This window comes from Lithobates pipiens, unplaced genomic scaffold, assembly GCF_037356315.1.
Source record: "Lithobates pipiens isolate NorthernLeopardFrog02 unplaced genomic scaffold, aLitPip1_a1.2 Scaffold_3, whole genome shotgun sequence".
NCBI lineage: Eukaryota > Metazoa > Chordata > Amphibia > Anura > Ranidae > Lithobates > Lithobates pipiens.
In genome coordinates this window covers 196366004-196389417 of record NW_027507790.1, presented here as the reverse complement: position 1 = coordinate 196389417, position 23414 = coordinate 196366004, and the positions used below count along the sequence as shown (strand labels likewise).

The 23414-nt window shown below is 43.9% G+C and overlaps 1 protein-coding gene across 2 annotated transcripts in view; it reads left to right on the top strand.

Moving 5' to 3' along the window:
• The window catches only part of ZSWIM6 (zinc finger SWIM-type containing 6), a 187937-nt gene that overhangs the window by 1298 nt on the left and 163225 nt on the right, over positions 1-23414 (top strand). The window lies entirely within an intron of this gene.

Below are 23414 nucleotides of genomic sequence, written 5' to 3'. Positions count from 1 at the left end.
TAAATCATGTACCCTGGATTGGGGGGGGGTCATCATCCCATAACCATCAAATTGGGGGTGGGAGGGTTATCACCACAAACATGTCAGGACCAGGACATCACCCCAAGCCAGGACTTGGGTGTCAATGTACCCATGACGGGGGGGGGTCATCACCCCCAAAGCATGATGGGGTTCATGACCCCTAAATCAGGACAGCCAGGACTAGATGATTGAGGTGTCGTACCAAGGACTGGGGAGTCATCATCCCATCACCCCCCCCCCCCCATCAAGACTAAGGGGGTCGCCCACCTAAATCAGGACTGGGCGACTCGGGTCAAATGTACCCAGGACTGGGGAAGTCATCAATTGACGTCGCCCCCCCCCCCCCAAGCATGGCTAGGACTGGGGGTGATAACCCCTAAAACACAAGGGTGAAGACTCAATGATTCAGAAGGGGGGATCATCACCCTCAAATCGGGTTGGGCAGGACTGGATGATTCAGGGGTGTCATATGGACCCACCTCCAAAACCTGAACCTTGGTAGGGCATCATACCAGCACAGTCAGGACTGGGTGATTGATGGCTGTCGCATGACTCAGGACTGGCCATTGTGTCTGGGACATTGTTCTATTACCCCCAACACGAGAACCAGGACTGAGGAGGTGTCATATGGACCCACTCCAAAACCAGAACCCCGGTTGGGCATCATCCCATCACCCCCAACACATGGGAGCCAGGATTGGAGGACTGATGAGTGTCATGACATAGGATTGGGCTAGGGTGACATTGCTCCATTACTCCCAACACATGAGAGCCAGGCCTGGGTGACTGAGGGCTCAGCACCCCAACACGGGAAAGTTAGGACTGTGATTCGGGGGTCTTCATTGTATTACTCCCGACACAGAAAAGAGAAGATGGGGGGTGCATTAATCCATCTCCCCCCCAACACAGGAGAGCCGGGACTGGATGATTCAGAGCTGTCATGTGTCCCCGCCCCCTACACTATAGCTTGGGGGGGAAGCTTATCCCTCCATTACCCCCAACACATGAGAGCTAGGACCATGAGATTTAAGAATGTCCTATGTGGCGCTCCACCACTCCCCAACACGTGAGAGCCAGGACTGAATGATAGGGAAACCCTATTCCATATCTCCAATACATGAAAACGAGGACACCGAGTGTCATGTCCTTCAGCCCCAACTCATAAGGGCCAGGACTGTATGATTGGAGTGGGGGATCTTCCTAAATCTATTCCAACTTGAATCTGGTTTAGGGAAGCTGTGCTATGTGATGAGGAAGGTGTTCTCATTATTTTTATCAACATATGGTTCATGTGTGTACTATGTCCCTACTGCCCAAACACATGAGAGCCAGGATGTGGGGGATGACCTGTGCTATATGCGATTAGTGTCTCATTCCGTCCTCCACACAAGTTAGGAATGTATGATTCAGGGGTCTTCTATGTCCTCTTCCTCCAAACGCATGAGAGCCAGGACACTGATTCAGAGGTGTCATGCCTCACCCCCTTTACACTCAAGAGCCAGGGGTGGGGGACCTGTGCTATGCGTGATAATGGAGGTGTTATTGCATCTCCAGCATGAGTCAGGATTGTATGTTTCAGGGGGTGTGCTATGCCCAGAACCCCCAAACATAAGACACAAGAGTGTCATATGTTCCTCAACATATAAGAGCTAGGGCTGTTCAATTCAGGGGGGTTCTATGCCAAATTCCCCAGATATGCCAGAACGTTGTAATGCTAGGGTGTCTACACCCTTCAAAACAGACTGGAGCCACACATTCTAGCACCTCCTAAACTCCTTTTCCAGATGTGAGCTGCATGATCTGGGGCTGTCCTATGCTCCCCTAGTAGATGATCTCCAGAACTGTATGGGTCAGGGATATCCTATGAACACCCTTCACCTCAGCAAATGAGCTATTACTTTATTATTATTATTATTATACAGGATATTATAGTGCCAACAGTTTACGCAGTGCTTTACAACATGAAATAATTTCAGGGATATCTAAGCCCCCTCACCCCAACACATGAGAGCCAGGGCGCTGTAATATTAGGTTATCTTCCCCTGTCCCTAAAGAGATCCAAGACTGTATGACCAGGGGGCACCTTTATCTCTTCCCCCCCCCCCCCCCCCCCCAGTAGGATTTTGTGGCTGGAGGGTGTCCCGGTCACCCCCTAACAGATGACAAGCAGACTGTGTGCCTAGGGATGTCTTGTCCTCCCATCCCCCTCCCTGTTTCAGATGGTAGAGCAGTGTGACTCCCACCTGACAGCCAGGGTTGTGTGTGATCTGGGGTTGTCCTCCTGATCAACTCTTCTGTAGATGACAGCTAGGATCAGATGACCTAGAAGTGTGGGTTTCCCATTTACTGATTACCCTCTTCCTATGAAAACCAGAACTGGGTGACCCAATGTTCCCATCATCCCCTTAACCAACAAATAACAGGATTGTGTGGCCCAGGATCACAGGATGGGGGAGGGGGGATACTCATCAGCCCCCTCCTTCCTAAAACTGGGATTATGTGCCCCTGGGGGGCTTCTCATTTCTCCTTCTCCCACATGACAGCTAGGACTATGATCGAAGGTTGTCCTGAACACCCTCCCCCAATGACGGCTCTGAGTCCTATGATAAGTGACCAGGCACCCCATCCCTCCATCATAATCACAATTGTGGTGCATGTGACCAGGTGTATCTGTAATGTAATATGATTTCTGAGCTGGGATGTCCTGACCACCCTCCCCATACCCAGCAATCTGTGAATCTGTGTAGTATGTTATGTGACCTGGTTGGAGTCTCCTATCCTGGACAGTCCTCCCCAATGACAGAAATGTGTGCAATGAATCCCCCATCCTGCTCTGACAGCTGCTATTGCATGTGTGACCCTGGGGGTCCTCCAGTAGGCAGTAGATGACCTTTACAGACAGCATGTAGTGAATGTAGAACATCCATGGAGATGGGAGTCGTAGCCTCTTGTTTATATTTGCATAGTTGAGGCCCCACCAGATCCCAGAACCATCCCTTTTTTCCTATTTCCATTTTCAGATGGGAATGTTATGCACCCAACGTGTCTTCTCTGAGATTGTATGTTGTGTGACCTGGCATGGAGGGGGGCTGTTCAATCAACATGTATGCTTAATTGTTAGTCACGGTTGATTTTTGTAGGTCAGCAGCTCTTTCCTTGAAGGAAAAACAAGGAACTTGCATTAATTATGAGCCTCCCATGTAGGATCTCTGCACAGATACCCCGGCTCATATTTTCCTTTATTCAAATTACATGGGAAATGCAGAGCTAAGTCGTCGCTTTAATGTAAACAAGGGGGTATCCCTGTTATTTAAGGACAGTTGTCAACCTTGCGTGTCACCCCCTGAGGGATCCAGCCCCCCCTCTCTGTACAGAAGAGGGGAGAAATGTAGGCTGAGAACAAAGAGGAATTTAAAGGGCAGCACACAAGGAGGTGGTTTAAATCTGCAGACACACAATGCACTGCATACCCAAGTGTGTGTGTGTGTGTGTGTGTGTGTGTGTGTGTGTGTGTGTGTTTCCTGTTTTGTTGCTGAGCTGGAGCTATTTTTTTTTTTTTGCTTTTGTGGTTGTTGGCTCCTGTCAGTGCTGGGTAGAGCCTGGTGTCTGTCAGCAGATCCATATTATTTGTCTTGTTTCCTATTTCATGATTATGAAGAATACACATCCTCCTCCTGCATATGAACGAGGATTGTGATAATTTTTTTATTTTTTTTCTTGGCGGTTGTCTTGTCTCAGGACTGTTGTCACTAATTGCCTGGAGGTGTCTTTTGGATTTGGGTGTCTGGGAGAAAGGAGAGGTCACACCTCCTGGTGGGCTGAGCTGCATGATTGCTTGGAGGTGCTTGACAGGATTGTGTGTGAAAGACGGTAGAGGGGGTGGGAGGCTCGATCACACACCCCTGGGCTGTGCTGCTGCTGCATTGTGCCAGCCTGAGCAGAATGGAGCCGTTTCTTGTCAGGACAAGGGAGTGGAGTGAAAACAATACCCACCTTTCATGTCCCCCCCCCCCCCCCCCTTCTCTTTTATATGTATTGCCCCATCCCAAACCATCTTATAGAGGTATTAGCAACCCCCACCTCTTGTCAACTTTTGTCTTGGCTGTAGACAAGCTAATGCTATTGCTGCTGTCCGAACCTGTCTTGTGTATAGTGCTCCTTACTTACCCTTTTAGATGCATTGTGCACATTTTTTTATTTATTTTTTTAACCCTTTATTTTAGAGAAGAATGCACATCAAGTCCTCACAATGGTTGCTAAAAAAAAAAATTGGGTTCTAAAATATCGAAATGGTTTTTATTTTGCAAGCCAAAGCCTCCCCTGCTCGCCTCATCTTTGCCAATCCTTCAATAGCTGTCAGGCATTCAGAACGTGTTCTCATTTTCATGTTTATTTGTGTCTCTTCAGTTTGTGTCTCTGTCACCCCTCAAAAAAAGAAGGCAAACAAAGACGGCTCTTTTATTTCTTTTCAATGCCTCTTAAATAGAAGAGACCTGACAAAGGCAGCCAATGCTGATGGCTTAAAGCTACAGTACAGTGTGTCATTTTGCTGGGAGGTTGATGATGATTGCCTTCTCAGCTCATGTTACGTGTTTTATGTTGAAATGTCCATAATGATGGAGGCTTTTTTTTTTTCTTTGTCCTTGTTTTCACTTTATACCCTTGCATGGTTTTGGTTCCCCCTTTTGTTTTAGTTTGCTCTGTCTGTGCTTTGATTCCAGATGTAGTCTGCAAATGTGATTTTCTGCATGATCCATTTTTTTTTCCTCTCCCCTTTAATGACTTAATAACCCTGGATCGGACACAGCCTACTTTTCCTTGATCTGGGCTTGGTGCTCTTGACGTCTGCCTGGAGGGGCCTTCATCACTGGCAAGAAGCAGCCTTCCCTTACCCTCTCTTTATCCAATTTATGTGTCTTGCTACGGCTTTTTTTTATTTTATTTTATTTTTTTTCTGCCGACTGAAAAGAACCCGAGGTATATTTGTGGTGACTGGCTACCCACCTCTTCTAGTTGGCATTGACGAAGGGTTTTTGTCTGTGCTTGACTTTGCATGCGAGCAATGAGGGATGACAGCAGAGAGAGGGATCTTTGGCTGATTGCATTTAAGCCAAGAATCCATTGTAAAAATAAAGCTGTGGGGCAATAAATAAAAATGCAATCTTTTTTGGAGACAGACATACAAGCCAAGGATTCGTTGGCTTCCAGGGAGGGGAGGAGATGGCCTGTCTACACACAATAAACCTTGATGATTTTTTTTTTCTATATTCTGTTGACTGACTTTAAGGTATAAAGTCTTTCACATTCTGAATGTTTTGGTGTAGGCCATGGGTGCTTAACTTGTGGTCCTTCAGCTGCCTCAGATGTGTTTGCAGTTTAGTTTTTTTTTTTTTTTTTTTTTATGGAATCCTTAAACTATGAATAACGTGCAATCCCGGATATTTCTATTATTACCAGTACTTGTATAGCGCCGTCAATGTATGCAGCACTTTGCATATATATTGTACTCGCATCAGTCCCTTCCCTCTGGGAGCTTACAATCTAAAGCTGGCCATAGAGTCTCAAACTGAATGCTCTGTTCGAAAAATGGAAAAAAAATTGGCACATACGATTGTGCCATCATTTGTTTTTCGTTTTTCTAAAGCAAATGCATCATATAAGCACTTTTGATTTGCGGCACGTAAATCAAGTGTCGCAGCTGGCACGCTAAGGATGCGAAAAACCAATGACCAATAATTTTTGTTCGGTTTTTGACTCGACTATGGCTGACCTAAAGTCCCTGATTTGCACATACTAGGGCAGCTTGGACAGGAGCCAGTTAACCCACCAGCATGTCTTTGGAGTGTGGGAAGAAACTGGAGTACCCAGAGGAAACCCACACAGGCAGAAGAACATGCAAACTCCAGGTAGTGAGTGCTGTGGTTGGGGTTCGAATCGACAATCCTAGTTCTGCTAGTTTTATTTTATACATTCAAGCCACATGATGTGCAAGATGTCATTTATTTTCTTCTGTTGGAATTTGTTTTCCGTTGACACAAATGGCAGCTGACTTGTTTTGCCTCCATGCATTCTAACCAAGGGCAATGCAATGACCATGTTTATGCAGCTAAAGCTATATACGATTTTAAGCAGTGTCGCTCTTCTGTGGACCCGGCTTTAAACTTGAGTGCATAATCCTGCTGCAGATGTGCATGGTAGCCAATCGGCTTCTAACTTCAGCTTGTTCTGTTGTGCTTTGACAGCAAAACCTGGAAGCTGATTGGTTTCTATGCAGAGCTGCACCAGATATTGCACTTTACAGATTTAGTAAATTATTGGTTAATCTCTATTTAGCATCTTGATGTTGCTGTAAATCATTGTGCAGAATCCTCTTCTACTTTAGTAGCATGGTTTAATGGGCCAGGCTTCTAAGAACCTGTTTTTGGATAACATGCTGATTTTTTTTTTTTTTTTTTTTTTTTGTGTTATTGAAAATGTCTATGCACAGGAGTGCTTTGCAATGATGCAGTATAGTGTGTTGCAACATGCTGCGCTAACTAAAAATGCATTGTTCTACTTTCAGTGCAGACCAACACAGCTTGTTGGTGTGAACTGGATCAAGGTTTCTAGCTACTGAGCAGTCAAAAAAAAAAAATGCTTCGGAGAGAAGGCCCAAAGCCAAATATGCATGTTTAGAATATTTTATTTCTTTTTTTGATGTGACCGTTTCTTCTTCAGTAGATGTTCCGATCTTTACATTTTGATGTATTTTTGCACGCCTGAAGGTTTTTCGTTCAGGGGGGAGAGGTAAATGGTTGCATGTTGAATGACTTCACTGTAACATCTGTGTTGAAAACCAAAAAAGGGTGTTTATGCAACACACATGTAGAACAATTCAACTCGCCGATTAGAGTAAGATACCACCACAAGCGTCGCAATCAGATTGTTCACTTTTTGATTCCCTTTTTTTTTTCCACGAATGACCCCAGGAGTCTCATTTAGTCATTGTGCTGTAGATGGCCAAACTCCACAATAAGCATGGCATGCCATTAGATGGAGAACTGTGCATCATTGGCGGCTTGTTGGGTCAGAGGCTGGCAAGGGAAGGGGCTGCTGTGTATTTGTTCCTTTTCCTGTATATTTAGGACTGGAATATGTGTAGCTTCATAAAGCTGCTGTCTTTGTTCTGTACACAGGCTGATTTGTGGCTGCTTGTTATGCAGTAAGGACATGCTTGGGTGCACTTGGCTAAGCCAATTTCCTTTCCCTTCAAACATTCAGTAACATAAGGGGCAGCGCCAGGATCTGGTAACCTAAATTAGTTTGACTTTAAATGCAGTGACAGGTGAGCGTGTGTGTGTGTGTGTGTGTGTGTGTGTGTGTGTGGGATTTTTTTTTTTCTTTGGTCCCTCCCTGGCTTATGAGTGGTGCCAATAATTCACTGTAACCCTTACAACTGCAAGCATTGTATGCTCTTTTGTTGCTGTGACATCATACTGACGACTTTATTTAGGCTGGGTTCACATCTTTGCAATGCCACAACGTACGTGTCGTGTTGATGTATGGTGCCTTGTGTTAGGGCGGCCCATTCATTTGAATAGGCTGCCCAATGCACAGACATTGCACTAGAGGAGTTGCTTCTACTATTTTTTTTTTTTTTTTTTTTTTTTTTTTTTTTTTTTACTGTGCACTACAACATACGTTTTTACCGTTCATTGTGGGGTGCCATTATTGAATGACACTGCAAAACACTGACAATAAAATTGCATCTATTTGTGCTCTGCAGGTGGATGGAAATGCAGGATGTTAAGAATGTGTGTTTTTAAGGCTTCATGTACATTTTTACAAACTCTTATGAACGATTTAACGTGACAGATGGTAACCCTCGTTTTAAAATGTCTGTTTTGCTGCGTTTGCGTTTAGAAGCGTTTTTTCAAAATGGCCAGAAATGAAAGCGCCTGTAAACGACACATGGCTAAATGAGTATTACCACATTAAGCCACATTTAGAAACGTTTGCCACTTGAAATGCCTGGAAACTTTCACATTCCAAAAAAGCCTCAACTCCACTGCCTAGAAACTACTATAAACCACCCTGTGTACATGTACTGATAAGATATGGGAGTTTTCAGCTGCCCCTGGACTCTCCCAACTGAAGTGTACATACGTTTTCATTTCGATTCACTTATGTAAGGTTGTTTGCAGTTGAATAGGAGCAGTGATATGAATTGAAATAGAATACCCTGATGATGCATTTTAAGGACATTCCTCCTACATGCTGTATAATGCAAGCAGTAAAAGTACCCGAATAGCAGAGCTCAGATCTTGGTTGGGTGGGGAGAAGCAGCATAAAGATCCAATCAATTATGCTGTAGTGGCAGCATACTGATGAGAGAAGAGAGCAGAGTGACGGTGATTGGATGTGCTCATCGGTCTGCTTTTGCTGGCCCGTTTGCAGGGTGGAGGAGGAACAAGACCTCTCCGTGTTCATATTTGCCCATCCAGGGTTGTCGTGCTGAAATCCTCTCATGCCCAGCCACAGCTCTGTCCCATGCCGCCATGTTTTTTCTGATGTCATCAAAAGACCCGCCAGCCTGATTCGGTGGGACTCCAGATGATACACTGGCCCTCATTTCCCAAATGAAAGGCTGTGCCTCCTGGAATATGTGGTGTGCATAACCCGGAGGTACAACGGGCAGTGTGAACATCCTTTTGCCTAAGCGCAACATGTATGGAGGAGGGAGGGAAGTAATAGAAGAGGGTGAAGGTCCACTTTAGCTACTGCAGAAAAATAAATCTGTTTTTCTCCTCTGCCAGACAGGGCTGTGCTTGTGTGGCAGAGCTGTGTCATCTTAGACCTGGATGGACAAAAATACAAATCCTTTGGCAAGAAGAACAGCTCTTGTATTCCTTTCCTCTATGTATTTGGCCATTTGCCTGAAGTTCAGCTCTAAGGTTGTGGGGGATCATGGTGTGTGGGGGGGAGAGAACAACGTGATGGTGCATTCAAGGTTAAAAACTTGGAGCAGCTGCAATGAAAACTTATTACAGGTGGAACAAAGAATAAACAAATAAGATTGCTCATGTTCTTATCTGTTCTAACCTTGGATTCCTTCTACCCTCTAGTCCCTCCTGTATTGATTTGTATTGTAAGTGTACGGTCTGCCCTCATGTTGTAAAGTGCTATGCAAACTGTTGGCGCTATATAAATCCTGTATAATAATCAGTATTGCACAGTGGAGGTGCACCCATGTACTTCATCTATCCTGTCCGCTTGTCAGGGTGTAGGAAATATTACAGAACAATTAGTTATTAAATGTTTCTTCATTCAGTTGGTTTCCAACATATCTGTATGTTGAACATTCTATTTGGTTCCATATTGTTAGATCTATAGTTATTTGCATCTGGAATACATATGTTGGTGTCTTTCATAACAAATGAACCCATCAGGTAGGTAACTAAGGTGTGTTCACCTTTCCAGACTGATGAAAAGCACCCAATTTACTCAGTTCTGACTCACCAACATCACTGATGGTCCCAGTCTGATATCTATCTATCTATCTATCTATCTATCTATCATTTTCTCTTTTCAGAATCTGAGGCCCCATTCACACCAACGTGTTCTAGAAATGGGACAAGTTAAGTGATTTAAGCAATAAACATATTGGGCTTATACTATACTTCAGGACTTGACAATTTTTCTTTAAATCTAGGAGCCTTTTGTTCAAAAAAGAAGAAAAAAAATCTTATGGGTGCAACATGTTAGTTTTCCGAAGGTGAACTTATCCTTTAACCCTCACAGACAGTAGTTTTTTGCACATGTTTTTTTTTTTTTTTTTTTTTAAAGGCTTGAAGGCTACATAAAACCCCCAAACGTTCTATATTTTCTGAAAGTAGAACAAAATGGTGGTAGTTTCAATTTTTTATGTTACAGGTGATTACTGCAAACGTCTAGGAAACACAAAATTTCAGTAAAAAAAAAACCCATAAATTTAAGGGTGCACAAAAACGCAGCAAATATACCCGTGTCAAACCTAAAACATGTCTGTACCCTATGTTTTCCATAGGTGATGCTTTAAAAGCCCCTCGTCAGTTTAGTGTCGCGAAATTCTGGTGCTAGAATTATTGCTCTTATTCCGGCGTGTGTGATATGTAACGTGTATTGCAATCAATGTTTTCAGGCATAGATGCCCCGTCACGTGTGTTTACGTTCTGTAGATGTGTGTATCTACATACACATATGTATTTCTAGCTATAGCCTTCAATTTTTTTTTTGTTGTTGGCGGGGCGTTATTTTATGCTTTGTAAGTTTAATTTCATACAATAAAAAAAGTTATTCCCTTTTTTTTTTTTTTTTTTTTTTTTTTTTTTTTGAGACCCTGCATATCTCCCTGGTGCGCCATTAAATGTAATGCAGCGCACATCGCACTACATTAATCTTTCCCAGCCTTGATGGCCGGGAAACTGTCAACTGGGACCGATGCTGGGCCAACAATTAGGAGGAGAGAAGTGGACATGTCTGCTCTCCTCCCTCCCCCTCTTCCCACCGGCACCCGCTATGCCTACCCTCAGATCGGTAAGCGGAGCCCAGGATACATGATGGGGAGCATTCGGGGTGCTAGGACAAAACTTCACGTTGCCATGGTGACCTGGCCTCTGGGGTTTGCAGAGCCCTGCTATACTTTATCTATCAGAAAACTAAAAAAGGTCTGAAGTCAGGAGTTGGGAATTTGGCATTTTTGTTTAGAGAGCAAAGGGGCAGTGAAGGGGTTAATTGTGGACATCCATTAGGTGATTGTTGTGTGACAGAGCGCACCATCTATATGCTGTGGCTGCTGAACACATTTGCAGTAGATAATGCCGAGTAATATGTGTTGAAATGTTGACAAACTTTGCAGTGATTGCATGTTTGGATGTTTCCATTCAGTTACCTTTCCCAGGCTTGGAGAATAAAGGCTTTTCCAGTGCACTTCCAATGACCTTTTTGTAAATATAAGCTGTGCTGTTCTAATGCTCTGTGGCCGGAATACAGTGTTATCTTCGACCTTGAGAGGTCCTGGGTATACGCTGGAGATCAATGCATTCCCTCAGCCCTGCATGACTTCAAGGCCTGGTGATTAATGGCAGCACTATGGAGGCTCTTGGCTCCATTATGGCTGTGTGTTCTGCATACTTGTGACTTGGACATTGGTTTTAACAACTGCACTTAAGATTTTCTTTTTATCACAAGTAGATTCCCCCCAGTTAACGGTCAGCCCTTTCTGTAAACTCCTAGGCCTTTTATGACAAACGCATGCCATTGCTCTCCTTGTTAACTAGTTTCACATAAATATAACAATGCATCCTAAGCCTATTCTCAGCAGTGTGTGTGTGTGTGTGTGTGTGTGTGTGTCATTTCATTAGTCAAAACCCTGGAGTGGGAGGTTGTGTTTGTAACCTTTTAAAGAGGAAGTAAACCCTGATGAGTTTACTTCCTCTTTCATTCCCTGCAAAGGTAAAGCATAATGGACTACTATGCATTGGATAGTAGTCCATTATGTGTCACTTATCTGACACAGGAGCCAGCGAAGTCACCGCTGTCCCCTGTAGTCCAGCGCATCCATCTTCTCGGTGGGTCTCGCTGCTGCGCCGCTGTCATTCGGCGAAGCCGCGATGACGTCACTCCCGCGCTTGCACACGGGAGCCAAGACGCGCGGCATCTTCGTCATTGAGGATGCCACGCTCAGTGCGCCTGCCGCTGTAGACAGCGGTGCCCGTCTTCGGGCAAATATCTCCTAAACCGTATAGGTTTGGGAGATATTTCTTGGACCTACAGGTAAGCCTTAATCTAGGCTTTAACTGTAGGTCAAAGTGGTTTGTAAGGGTTTACAACCACTTTAACAGGAAAGAAAAACTAATCCTGCTCACAATGGTGGGAGAGGATTGCAATGAGGTGTGTAGCTATTATGGATTTATATAGCGCCAACAGTTTGCATAGCGCTTTACAACATGGGGAGAGACATTAATGTTACAATACAGGAGAGATCAGAGGGCCCTGCTGGTTGGAGCTTTTTAAGTGGGCTTCACCTTCTAGTAATGGAGCAGGTCAGATGCTGGTCAACCGCAAAGCAAATGTCAGTTCTGAATGATCTTCGAAAAGCCTCTCAAAACTGCTTTCTATCAATACAAGCCCAAAGACCATCAACGCAGTTAAAGTATGGCCAAAAATGTTTTGATCATTTGCACAGGTAAAGGTGTGTAACCCATCTCAGGCTGCTTAAAGTGTTACTAAACCCACAACAATAAAATCTGTATATGTAAAGCATGCTTGTTATACTCGCTGTGGAACCTAAGGGGTTAATCCTGCACATTGTGTAAAAAGCTGTTTGATCCTGGCTTCTGAGCCTCCCCTTTTACTGTCCCAAATCTCCTGATTAAACAGCCCTAGGAGGCACTCTGTGTGTGGGTTTTTATTTTATTTTATTTTTTACGTTTTTGTGATCAGTACAGGGCCAATCGGCACTGTCCAGAAAAAGTCAGGGTCATGCAGCCTCATAGGACAGTCCGTAGAATGCAAACTATGCTTGCAAGCTTTAACCAGTGATGATCCGCCCAGTGGACATCCGCTTGCTCAGCAGCGACCGCTCCGTCGATTTCCCCCGCTGTGCAGGGAAGATGACAGGTCTGTCTCTGCACACTGCACAGGGACGGACCTGTCAGAGCGCCGCTCTCCCCTATGGGTGATCGGATGACGAAGGACCGCAGAGTCCATTGTCACCTGTTCCGATCCACAGACAAATGGAAAAGTAGGTTTTTCCTCCGTCACATTTTTTTCGGAGCGGGTCGGATGTCAGCGGACATGTCACCGCTGACATCCGACGCTCCATAGAGGTCTATGGAGCATCTGTTCAGGTCTGCCTAAAAAAACGGACAGGCGAACCTGAATGGATCGTTCGTCTGAACAAAGCCAGAGGCTGCATTCACACCTGACCGTATTCAGCTGGTAAAATGCCAAACAAGCAAAATCCTATTAATTTCAATATTTCAATGGCACCTGTTCACAACTGAGCATTTTGTCACCTGAAGAAAAACGCCTGAAAAATGTCCTAAGCTGTAAAAAAAAAAAAAAAAAAAAAAAAAAAGTGTGAACTTTGGCGCAGATTACAGGCGTTTTTCTGCCTTTTTTATATTGGTGACCTGAACAATACTGCGGTAAAAACACGGGGCTTTACTCTTGGGTGTTAAAATACAGTTTTAAGGCAGCATTCTCCTGTTGGCCCCAAACGTTTGGTGTGGGGACTTGGTTGCTCAGTCTGCAGTATACCGGTCACTGTGGGTCACTCGCTTTCATTAAGGTTGGGTTCACACCTGACAGAATGTGGCTCACAGCAGGGGTCCAGTGCATCTGTGTTCTCCTATTTCAGGGACAATTCGGCCCTGAAACTGAGCCAAAGACTCAGTGTTGTTGGGCAAGCCGCTCTGCACCAGAGATATATGAACCGGCTCCATAGAGAGCTGGTCACAGTCTCCTCTCCTGCGAATTGGATGCAGAGAAACCAAGCCTAAAACCTTCCTCCCTTTTTTTTTTTTTTTTTTTTTTTTTTTTTTTTTTTTTTTTTCCTCTGGGGGAGGGGAGATACCCTCTTAATCAGTTGTCACTGGAGCAAGCATTCCCAGAAGATTTCCTTCATCTTTCTTTCACTTTAATTTTTTTAGAAACCATACGAAAAATGGACACAATGAGATTATTGAACGAATAATCGTCCGTCCTTTTGCATTAAAAAAAAAATCTCAGATCTAATGAGTTTTACTTAAGTCATAAATTCTCGTATGACAGAATAGAAATTCTGTGATGTCCTGTTATGTATCGTGTACAGGGGAGATTTTATCCCATTTATCTTTCACTGAGGGTGACTACACAACGAGAACACAGATGGCAGTTAAAATCTGATTGGATTGTTTTAAAACCTTCCCTCTCCTAAGGCTGGGTTCACACCTGTGCCTTTTTGAAGCGTTTCAGTTTTTTGCAAAAATGCACTAGTCTATTTAACATGATTTCCTATCCGTCGTATTACCTTTTTTGAGTGTTTTTTGAACTGGTCCATTTCTTTTTTTTTTTTTTTTTTTTCTCCCTGCAGCAGGTTACATTTTTGGGTCCATAGACTTCAATGAAAACTCGCCAAAAAGCATGAAAGTATGTACATGCGTGTTTTTTTTTTTTTTATATGCATTTCTGGTTTGTCTTCCTGCATGACAACAGACCTCTCCCCCTAGCAACATTAACGCATCAAAAAAAAAAAAAAAAATGCAAAATGCATCAAGAATATGTGTGCAAATGCATAAACAAACTTTGAAAATGCATCAGCTGCAACTTTCATAAGTGTGAACCTAGCCTCAGGGGTGACTTGTCAGGCGACTTTACCTGACAAGTCGTGTCCCATTCTGTACTATGGAGCCGTTCTAATAGGCGTGACTCAAGTCGCTCCGACTTAGAAAAAGGTTCCTGTACTACTTTTGGGGCGACTTGCATTGACTGCTATACAGAAGTAATTTGGCAAGCCGCCACTGAAGTCTTGTGTAGGTCGCCTGAGGCAGTCACGCTGCAAGTTGTGCTGCCTCTGTGTGAACCGACTCTAAGGCTTAATTCACACCTATGCATTTTTAATGCTTTTTTTCTGATTTTCTCTACCGAATGTGTTCCATTGAAAACCATGTTAAATGGGCTGTAGTGCAAATCTGCAAAATGCAAAAAGCATTAAGAAATGCATAGGTGTGAATCAAGCCTAAGGAAACAACATTTTATTTTAATCAAAAAGGTTTTTATTGAACATTTTAAATAACTTCCAATGCATAAGCCCTAACTTTTGAACAATACTAGTTACAGATTTGAGTTAACGTTGCAGTATCTACATATCAAAACATAGCATATGCTTGCGTCAACACTGTCCTCTTATGGACTTGCATCCCTTCATACATGTTATCTATCTTCCCCGAGTGACACTGTAGAAGTTGAGACAGTACCAATTGCCTGGGACTTAGTCCAGGAGTGTCCAGCCAACGTGACCATAACCTTTCAAACCTGCCCAGGCATCCCCTATGTTGGTAGATATATCATTCCATAATAAGGGTCTTTCCCATATGCGTTATCCAGGAGGTGGTAGTGGGTGGCAAGGTTGATTTCCTGGCCTGAAATGGTGCCCTTGAGGATGCAATGCTGAGCAGTTCCCTGGGGATCACGTCCTGCAGAACCCCCAGTATACAACATATTGGGTCTAAAGGTACCATTTTTGTTTGAAACAACCGGTTGAGTGTTCCAACCACCTCGCTCCAATAGCGGTGGAGCTTCGGGCAGTGCCAGAGGAGATGTAAGAGATTCCTATTGTGTTGTCGGCACCGACAACACAGAAGGTCCACCAGTCTTCCAATTTTATGGAATTTGGTCAGGGTGTATTGCACTCTTAGTATAATAAAAACTTGGGAAACTTTGTGCCACATTCAGAGAACAAGTGGATATTGACTGCAGGGCCTCTTCCTACTGATCTCCCATAAGTTGCCCCAGGTCTCCCTTCCACAAAGACACTGCCTTACTGGGGTGTGTGCGTAAGTGATGTAAGTAACATTGTGATATGATCCCCCTTAGTTTCAGTGCTGGATTGCAGCATGTGAAAAATAGGAGTGGGTGACCGTGCCCACCCTCCTGCATCCTCCTGTGCACCAATGGCATGTCGGAGGTAAGGGTAGAACATAGTGGCAGGTAGTTTAAATCTGGTTTTTCGTTCAGGGAAGGACAGCAGTTTACCACTGCTAAATATGTGAGGTAGAAGAGTCACACCAAAGTTGTGCCACCTGGGCCCTTTCTGCAACTTGGCCAATGAGAGAGCTCCATATTGGACTAAAATATGTGAATCCCAGCACCCCCTGCAGTTGCCTTCCCTTGTTCCATAAGGAAACAAAGGTTTGCTTTAGATATAGTGCAAGTGGAAACTATCATTGTCACTAACAGTACAGATTAACTGGTTTGTAGCCCCAAGAAAATGACACCTTCCATCTGAGGGGTCTCATGCAGGTCACTGAAAATCTATGTTGATTTAAAAAAAAGTATTCTATTGTCTCAAGCGATATGGACAAGCTAGTACACATTTGGGTATTGGGGACTTTCTTCCCGGGTCTTGTTTGTGAATGTACCCTACACACCTCTGATTATTTTCTCATGTCCTCTGCATGGTGTATATACCTTCATGGGGTCCAGAGTATAAGACGCTTTAGGTATCCCATAAATATGGGTTGTTCAGAATTGCGTACATACAGTATGTATACATCACACAGTGTACCTAATGGAGTAAATGGCATTCTGTGTTTGCCAGGTAAATCTACTGCCTCCAAAAAGCGGTGCCCACACGTCATGGAAGACTCGGGCTAACTATGCTCTTTGCCTCTTCTAGCCGCAAGACACAAACATTCCTAATGCAAAACGTTGTCTACTCTGTTTTTAAATGTCTTTTTCCAGCTGTGCTGATGGGGGACATGAGCTTCCTGGACCATTTTTAGCTTTTGAACCCTCTCTCTTTATGCAGTTGCTCAATTTTGCTGTTGTAAAAGAACCTCTTGGGAAATGAAGAAACTACATTTTGGTTCTCTTTGTCAGTCTGTCAGCAGCCGGCTTCCTGTCATGCTCATGTGGCTCACATCCTATTATCTTAGGGAAGCAGAATCCCATGTGACCTTCTACTTCCTCATAGTGCCACATCCTGCCAGATTGCAGAATCCTATGTTGTAACATACGGGCTTTGTTGTAGCTTTCCTGGCTTGCACAATAAATTTCCAAATAAAATAATCAAGCTACCCAAATGTTTAGAACTGGACATGGTACTGATCAAAGGGCAGCAGACTAATGTAGCTCTTACTCTTAATATTTTGGAACTATGTGCCAGTTGTCTTTCCCATAGGGTTTCTTAAAAGTTGTGAAATTTTATTAGAGCTACTCATTTACTTGTAAACTTTTTGTTTCCTAAGGTAACTGAGGAGACTCATGGTAGACTGAAAACCTGTTTAAATTGTGTCAATACTTTGAGTCATAGATGCAGAACTATACAGAGCAGTAAAGTAAGACACTCAATCTCATGGGCATACTGGTTCTGGGTTAATGACTTAAGCCGGCCATAGACTGGCTGGTTCAGCAAGATTTATCTGAAGTTTGAACCTTGTATAGGCAGGCCGAATGTACCCAAGTTGATAGATCAGCTTGGGTGCAACCAGCATGCCAGATTATACATGCCATTTATTGCTAGCGCCTTCTATAGCCCATATTAATAATTACTCTTCTAGTGCGAACAGCTTCCCAAAGCCCCCTTCTAGGAGAACACAATGGCTCAGCGGGAAGGATGCTGTGTTGGTGGGAGAATCCAAGCAATTTTCTTTCTTGCAACTGTGATTGGCTGTCCTTATTGAAGCCAGAGTCAGAATGACATTTGGGCAACTTGATGTTTTAGGCTGGGTCCACACCTCCAATGGATGCAGCTTGCAGCAGGGGTCTGGTGTTGGTCTGGGTCTCTGTTTCAGGAACAAATTGGGCCAAATTTTTGCCTGAATTGACACAGCACAGCCGCAATGGCGATATGTGAACCGGCTCCATAGAGAGCCAGTCATGCGAATGATTTGCATAGGTGTGAACCTAGCCTCAGAGAGTTGGCAATGATGGTCTCCATGTTTCTTGAGAAGGGTTTTTCAAGCAGTGATTTCCAGATGTGTGCACACTTTCACCAGAACAGCCATTTTGCTAAAAGCTTTTTCTATAGTTTAAAACCATCCTGTCAACGGCAACAGTTGCTTAAAGTGGAGCATTAGCCATAAAATGAAGCCCTGCTAGATCACTTCAGGCTGGCCCCTTTTGCAGGTATAAACATTAAAATCCAGTAATACAAGGTCTCACCCTGCTCTACACATGCTCAGTTGCTTTCCATTTTTCAGCACTGTGCTGAATTTGTAGAGGCCAATCTGCTGGCAGCCTAAAGATTTACTGTGATTCAGAAAAATGGCAGCCTCCAACAAGAAGAAACAGGAGCAATGTTGAAGGCTGTTTACAGCACACATTAATTTTGGTACCTTAAATATTAATGTAGAATGTGTTTCTAGCTCAAGAACATTCATATTTTTTTTATCCAGTTGTGGATGAACTTCCACTTTAAGACCCGGTTCACACTGCGGGCGATGCGAGGCGACACCGACTTGCCTCGCCGCGACCTCAGCGGCGATTTGCAAATGACTTCTGTATAGAAGTCAATGCAAGTCGCCCAGAAGTAGTACAGGAACCTTTTTTCTGAGTCGGAGCGACTCGAGTCGCTCCTCTCAGAACGGTTCCATTGTACAGAACGGGGGCGACTTGTCAGATTGCGGCGAGGCAAGTCGTGTCGCCTCGCATCGCCCGCAGTGTGAACCGGCCCTTACAGACCACATTAGCAACTGTTTTGCATAATAGTTATTCTACTTTCAGGTAAAGGAAAGGCACATGTGTCTACTGTTCAATTTTACTGAAACGCAAGAAAGGGCACTCCAAATGATCGCCTATTGGAAGATTTACAACACCTTCAAGCTCTGCAGATTGATTTTCCTGGCAAGTGGCGGTTTTGTAGTGGTGATCTATCTTGGGTGACCATTTGACTCGAAATTGCCGGTTTCTTCCAGCTGCTATCTAATATCAACAGATTGCCTTGACCTTATTGGATATAAACCTGACGTATCCCATAACTCCAATGTTATTTCAGAAATACAATCGCATGAAGTCAGCCATGTGGAGGCAATTTCAGGGGAGAGAACAGGCAAAGGCTGGCTCTTGCTGACTCTAGCATTCGTCATTCTGGGTTTCTGGTTTAGGAGATATGGTCAGACATCCAAAGTTGATGAATACATCATTTATAATTCACACTTTTAAAGTGACCTTTCTCCTTTGTCATTGAGCTCCCACCCCCAGTACATACCTTAGTCACCAGCAGCTATGGGCAGAGCTGGAGATTGGGTGTCGTTTAGTTAGTTTGCACATTGCTAGAGGCACTGTTTAGCTTGGGCTGCACACTTAGGAGACATAAGTGTTTGTAACATCTGATGGAGTGGACTATGAAGGTACCACTGTTTAAATGCTTGGGGAATGGAATGGTCCTCTAATTCTTTAACAAAATAGTGCTAAAACAGTTTTGGGTGAAACAGGAATTTAATGGAGGAGAAAGATAATTTTCAATTTATAGAATGGGAATTTGTTCCCTCCATAAATGAAGCCCGCTGTGGTTTGGGCTCAGGTTCAACATATCGTGTCTCAAGAAACAGAAGCTTGCGCTCCCTTTTGCTCAGAAAAGGCAGTAGTGTTTTCATGAATATTCATTCCTTTCACAAAATGGCTTCTTCTGTGTGGCAAGTTGATGGGTGCACTTTAAATGTAGAATGATGTAGTCACGGGTTCTAGATTTCACGAAACTGGAGCCTGACCACTTGTGAAAGTCCTTGTTTTCTGTTCTTTTCCTTAAGATGTATTCTTTAGGAGGTCACCTCAAGCTCTCAGCCTCTTGGCACATGTCGTGTCTACATGATCCAGGAAACATTCATGGGCTGTTGGCATGTGAAAGCTTTATTTGATGAATGGTGGCTTTTAGAGAGCGCAGCTTTTTAATCCTTAAAGCAGCAGAGCCTATTGCATGAAAGAATCACTGCCAACTCGTATACAACACTGGGCTTTTTGTGAGTGCCTTGCAGAACAGTCCTGCATAATGTATTTGTTAATAATTCAAGAAGAGCGCAGAGTAAACAAAATCATAATCAAGGCCTTCTTTGTGTCTCTTCCCTTATTTCCACTGGAGAAGCTGATTAATTCTGCATGCTGGAAAACCCACAGATACACTCAGAGCTTCCAATAAATGTTTTAATATAGAAATTGTGGCTGTTCTGTGAAGGTGTTGTGTGTTCATTCTTTAATATTTTTTTTCTTCTTATATTGTATGGTTAAAATCTGGGCCTAAAATCTCAAGAATTCAGGTTTAGTAAAGCTGGGATTTAAACGGTTACCCACAATACTTGTGACGCTTGTTTTCTTCATAATTCTACATTTCTGGGTCTGTATCACATTATCTTAAATTTATTCCATGGTGTAGAATTTTCTGGATAAAAGGATTTACAGATGCAGGTTTTCAACTTGTGTGCTGGTTAATATTAAACTATATACAGTGGATATAAAGTCTACACACCCCTGTTTAAAATGTCAGGTTGCTGTTATGTGTAAAAAAAAAAGACAAAGATAAATCGTTTCACAACTTTTTCCACCTATAAACTAAACAACTCAGTTGACCAACAAACTGAAATCTTTTTAGGTGGAGTAAAAACAAAAAACGAAAATAACGTGGTTGCATAAGTTAAATTTTGTTTGGGTGCGTCGTAGTCGCACGACCGCACAATTCTCAGTTAAAGTGGCACAATGCCGTAATCCCAAAAGTGCTCTGGTCAGGAAGGGGGTAAATTCTTCCAGGGCTGAAGTGGTTAAGCCCACTGTGTGTGTGTTTGGGATATCTGTATAGATCTACCCAATATGAAGAAGGAAAAACAAAATCAATTTAAATTTGGAGAGATGGTGGAAGGATTAGACCTCATGTTTTTGTTGCGGTGTCCCCACTGGTGTGAGCATTTTGGCAGCGTTGGTGAAGGGGAAAATGTGCACTTGTTTGCACCTTTTCACACTTGTGGGGTGCAGCAAAGCAATTTTAGAGGTGTTTTTTGTGCATTTGTAGTACAGGAGCAGAATTTGTGTTTTTGGCCCCAAATACCTTTTTTAAATGGGAGTACTTGAAAAACACATAAATTGCATTTTTCACACTCAATTACATTTTTGGGGTCCAAAACATGCCGTTCTGGCTCAAAGAAGCTGTTGTCCTTTTTCAAGCTTCATGCCACAGGTGATACAATGCTCCGCTGTGAATGAGTTAATTGAGAATAGTGGAATTCTGCATCTTGAATTGTGTCAATTTTGGAATCGGGCTGAAAGAAGAATAGCCAAAGCTTTTTTTGGCCCAACTTCTTATGGATCACAGGATTGCAGTTCGTTCTGCACTCCTGTGACCCATTTTAGCAGACCGTGGGTTAAAGCTCGCTGTCGGCTGACGTCGCTCAGCTGGGGAAAGATCCCAACTTTACAGTCGGGATCCACACAGATGCTTGGACTGGCAGCTGGCACAGTCTCTCAGCTTCTCCATCTGGGGAGATTGAGGCAGCTGCCCCTACCCTGCCCATCAGTCCAGTGAGTACTGGCGGGGCAGAGCAGAGAGCCAGTGACTGATAGTCCCAGCTCTCTGCTCTGAGCAGAGGGGGAGAACTGAGCGATCAGCGTTGTTTGATCACTCGGTGCAAAGGGGGGCGGGGTGTCGACAGATTCTGCATCAGATGGAGGCTGCATCCACCAAAAAAAAGTGCAGTATAAGGTGTTTTTTTATGGCAGCGGGCGCTGAGTATGCCTTCTGATAGACACATGTTCCTGTAACAACTAGAATATGGTCATTCACCTACTTTGGAAAGATTCCCTCTCCTTTCCTGTTGCATGTTTTGGGCTGGGTTCACACCTATACAAATTGGATGCGGCTTTGCAATGGCAAGGGATTTTGACCAGCTCTCTGAAGCTGGTTCACAAATCTCCGCTGCGGCTCCAGACGGAATTTGCACAGGAGCCCTGTGGGTCTTGTAGTCCGTTTCAGGTCCAAATTCGACCTGAAATCTGACGTGAAACAGGACGCACTGGACCCCTGCTGGGAGCCGCATGCGGCAATGGTCTGAACCCAGCCTCAAAGTGAAAGGGAAATCTTCCCAGTAGGACACGCAGCAAAAGGTTTTAACCCTTCTCCGCTCTAATTGAAACACTAAAAATATAGTTTTGGTGTGGATTTTATATTTATATATACACTTATCCACCTTTATGTTGTACAGCTGGGAAGGTGTAGTGTTTGTAAGAAAAAGGCTGTTCATTGTTACCAAACTGTTATCGTAATGTAGCCCCCCCCCCCCCCCCCCACACACACACACACGCTTCTCCTTAGATGTCAGTCTACACACCCTCAGGTCCAGTGTTACCTGAAAATTCCTGCCACTGGCGTAATGCCAAACAGCATTGGCCCGTTCAATAGAAACCGTTGGTCTGACCGAAGCCACCCCCCTGTCGGAACACAATAGAACAGCTGTACTAAGGTCGGATTGTTAGTACAGCAGCTCCTCCTGAGCTGTTGGTTTTTTTTTTTCTCGTTCACTCTGCTACGTTGAACGAAAAAAACGACTAGTGTACAAGGCTTCACAGGCACTGGGAAGGATGCCTTGTGTTTCATTGCAGGGTTGTGCATATTACTAGTGTGTTGGCACATTCACATGACCTCAGATGACTCTCTATTGTACTCCTCCCTGGGAACATGGGCATTGGCAGAGCTTGTCTGCAATCATAATGAGTATTTGAGCAGGACAGCCATAGAAAGTGCATACAGAAGGTTAAGTGCTGCATGCAAAAATTCTTAGGTGGGAACAAACCTAAATAAAAACAAGCAATATCCTGCATTCCGACGACATGGCAGAGGTAGAAAATGCTTGTTTTCACTTGTATGAAGGGGGTATTGGTTTTAAACTTGGGGTGTGACAAAGCTCGGTATGGAGAGGGGTGCTGGGCTGTTTGGGTCAGCAGTCTTTTTTTAGTATGAAGAATACTAGTGTGGTAGAGCCGTTCCCAACCAGTGCAACAACGTATACACCTACAAGTAACTGGAGGCTGTTCTATGAAATAAAATTGTATATATTTAACAAATTTTACATATTCATAAATACATATGAAATTAGTGGGCGCTGCTACCCAGCATACAATCTTTTGGGGACACCTTTAGATCATGGTGGGTCAGCTTTTGAGGGATGGCGCTGTGGACGTCCAATGAGCCACAACCTGTTCTGCTATAGGAGTTGGTGGAAAAGTGAGACCCTACAGAACAGACTGACTGGGGATATGTGGGACTGCAAGAGACCTCTGCCATTGCTGTCAATCAATGCTTCTGTTCTCACTGACGCCAAAGATTCAAAGACTCCCAAAGCTTGGTACACACTACCAGTTTTTTTTTTCGTTCGGAACTCTGCCATTGGCTGAGAGCACTGAGGAGGTTGGTTGCTGGTTTTCCAGCATGCCCGACTGCGACACCCCCCCCCCCCCCCCCCCTGAATGTCGTAAGGTTTTTATTGAACTGGCTGATGTTGCCCAGCATAAGGCCCATGTGTACTGGGTTTAAGTCATACCAAAGGGGGTCACGTTGGACACCAGGGGCACTAATTGAGGATACTTGACAGACATGGTATAACTGGATTTACAGCAGCAATAGAGAACTGCTCTACAGGATGACGACTCCAGGACTCCACACCTTTTTGAGTGGTAGGTAGGTCATTGGA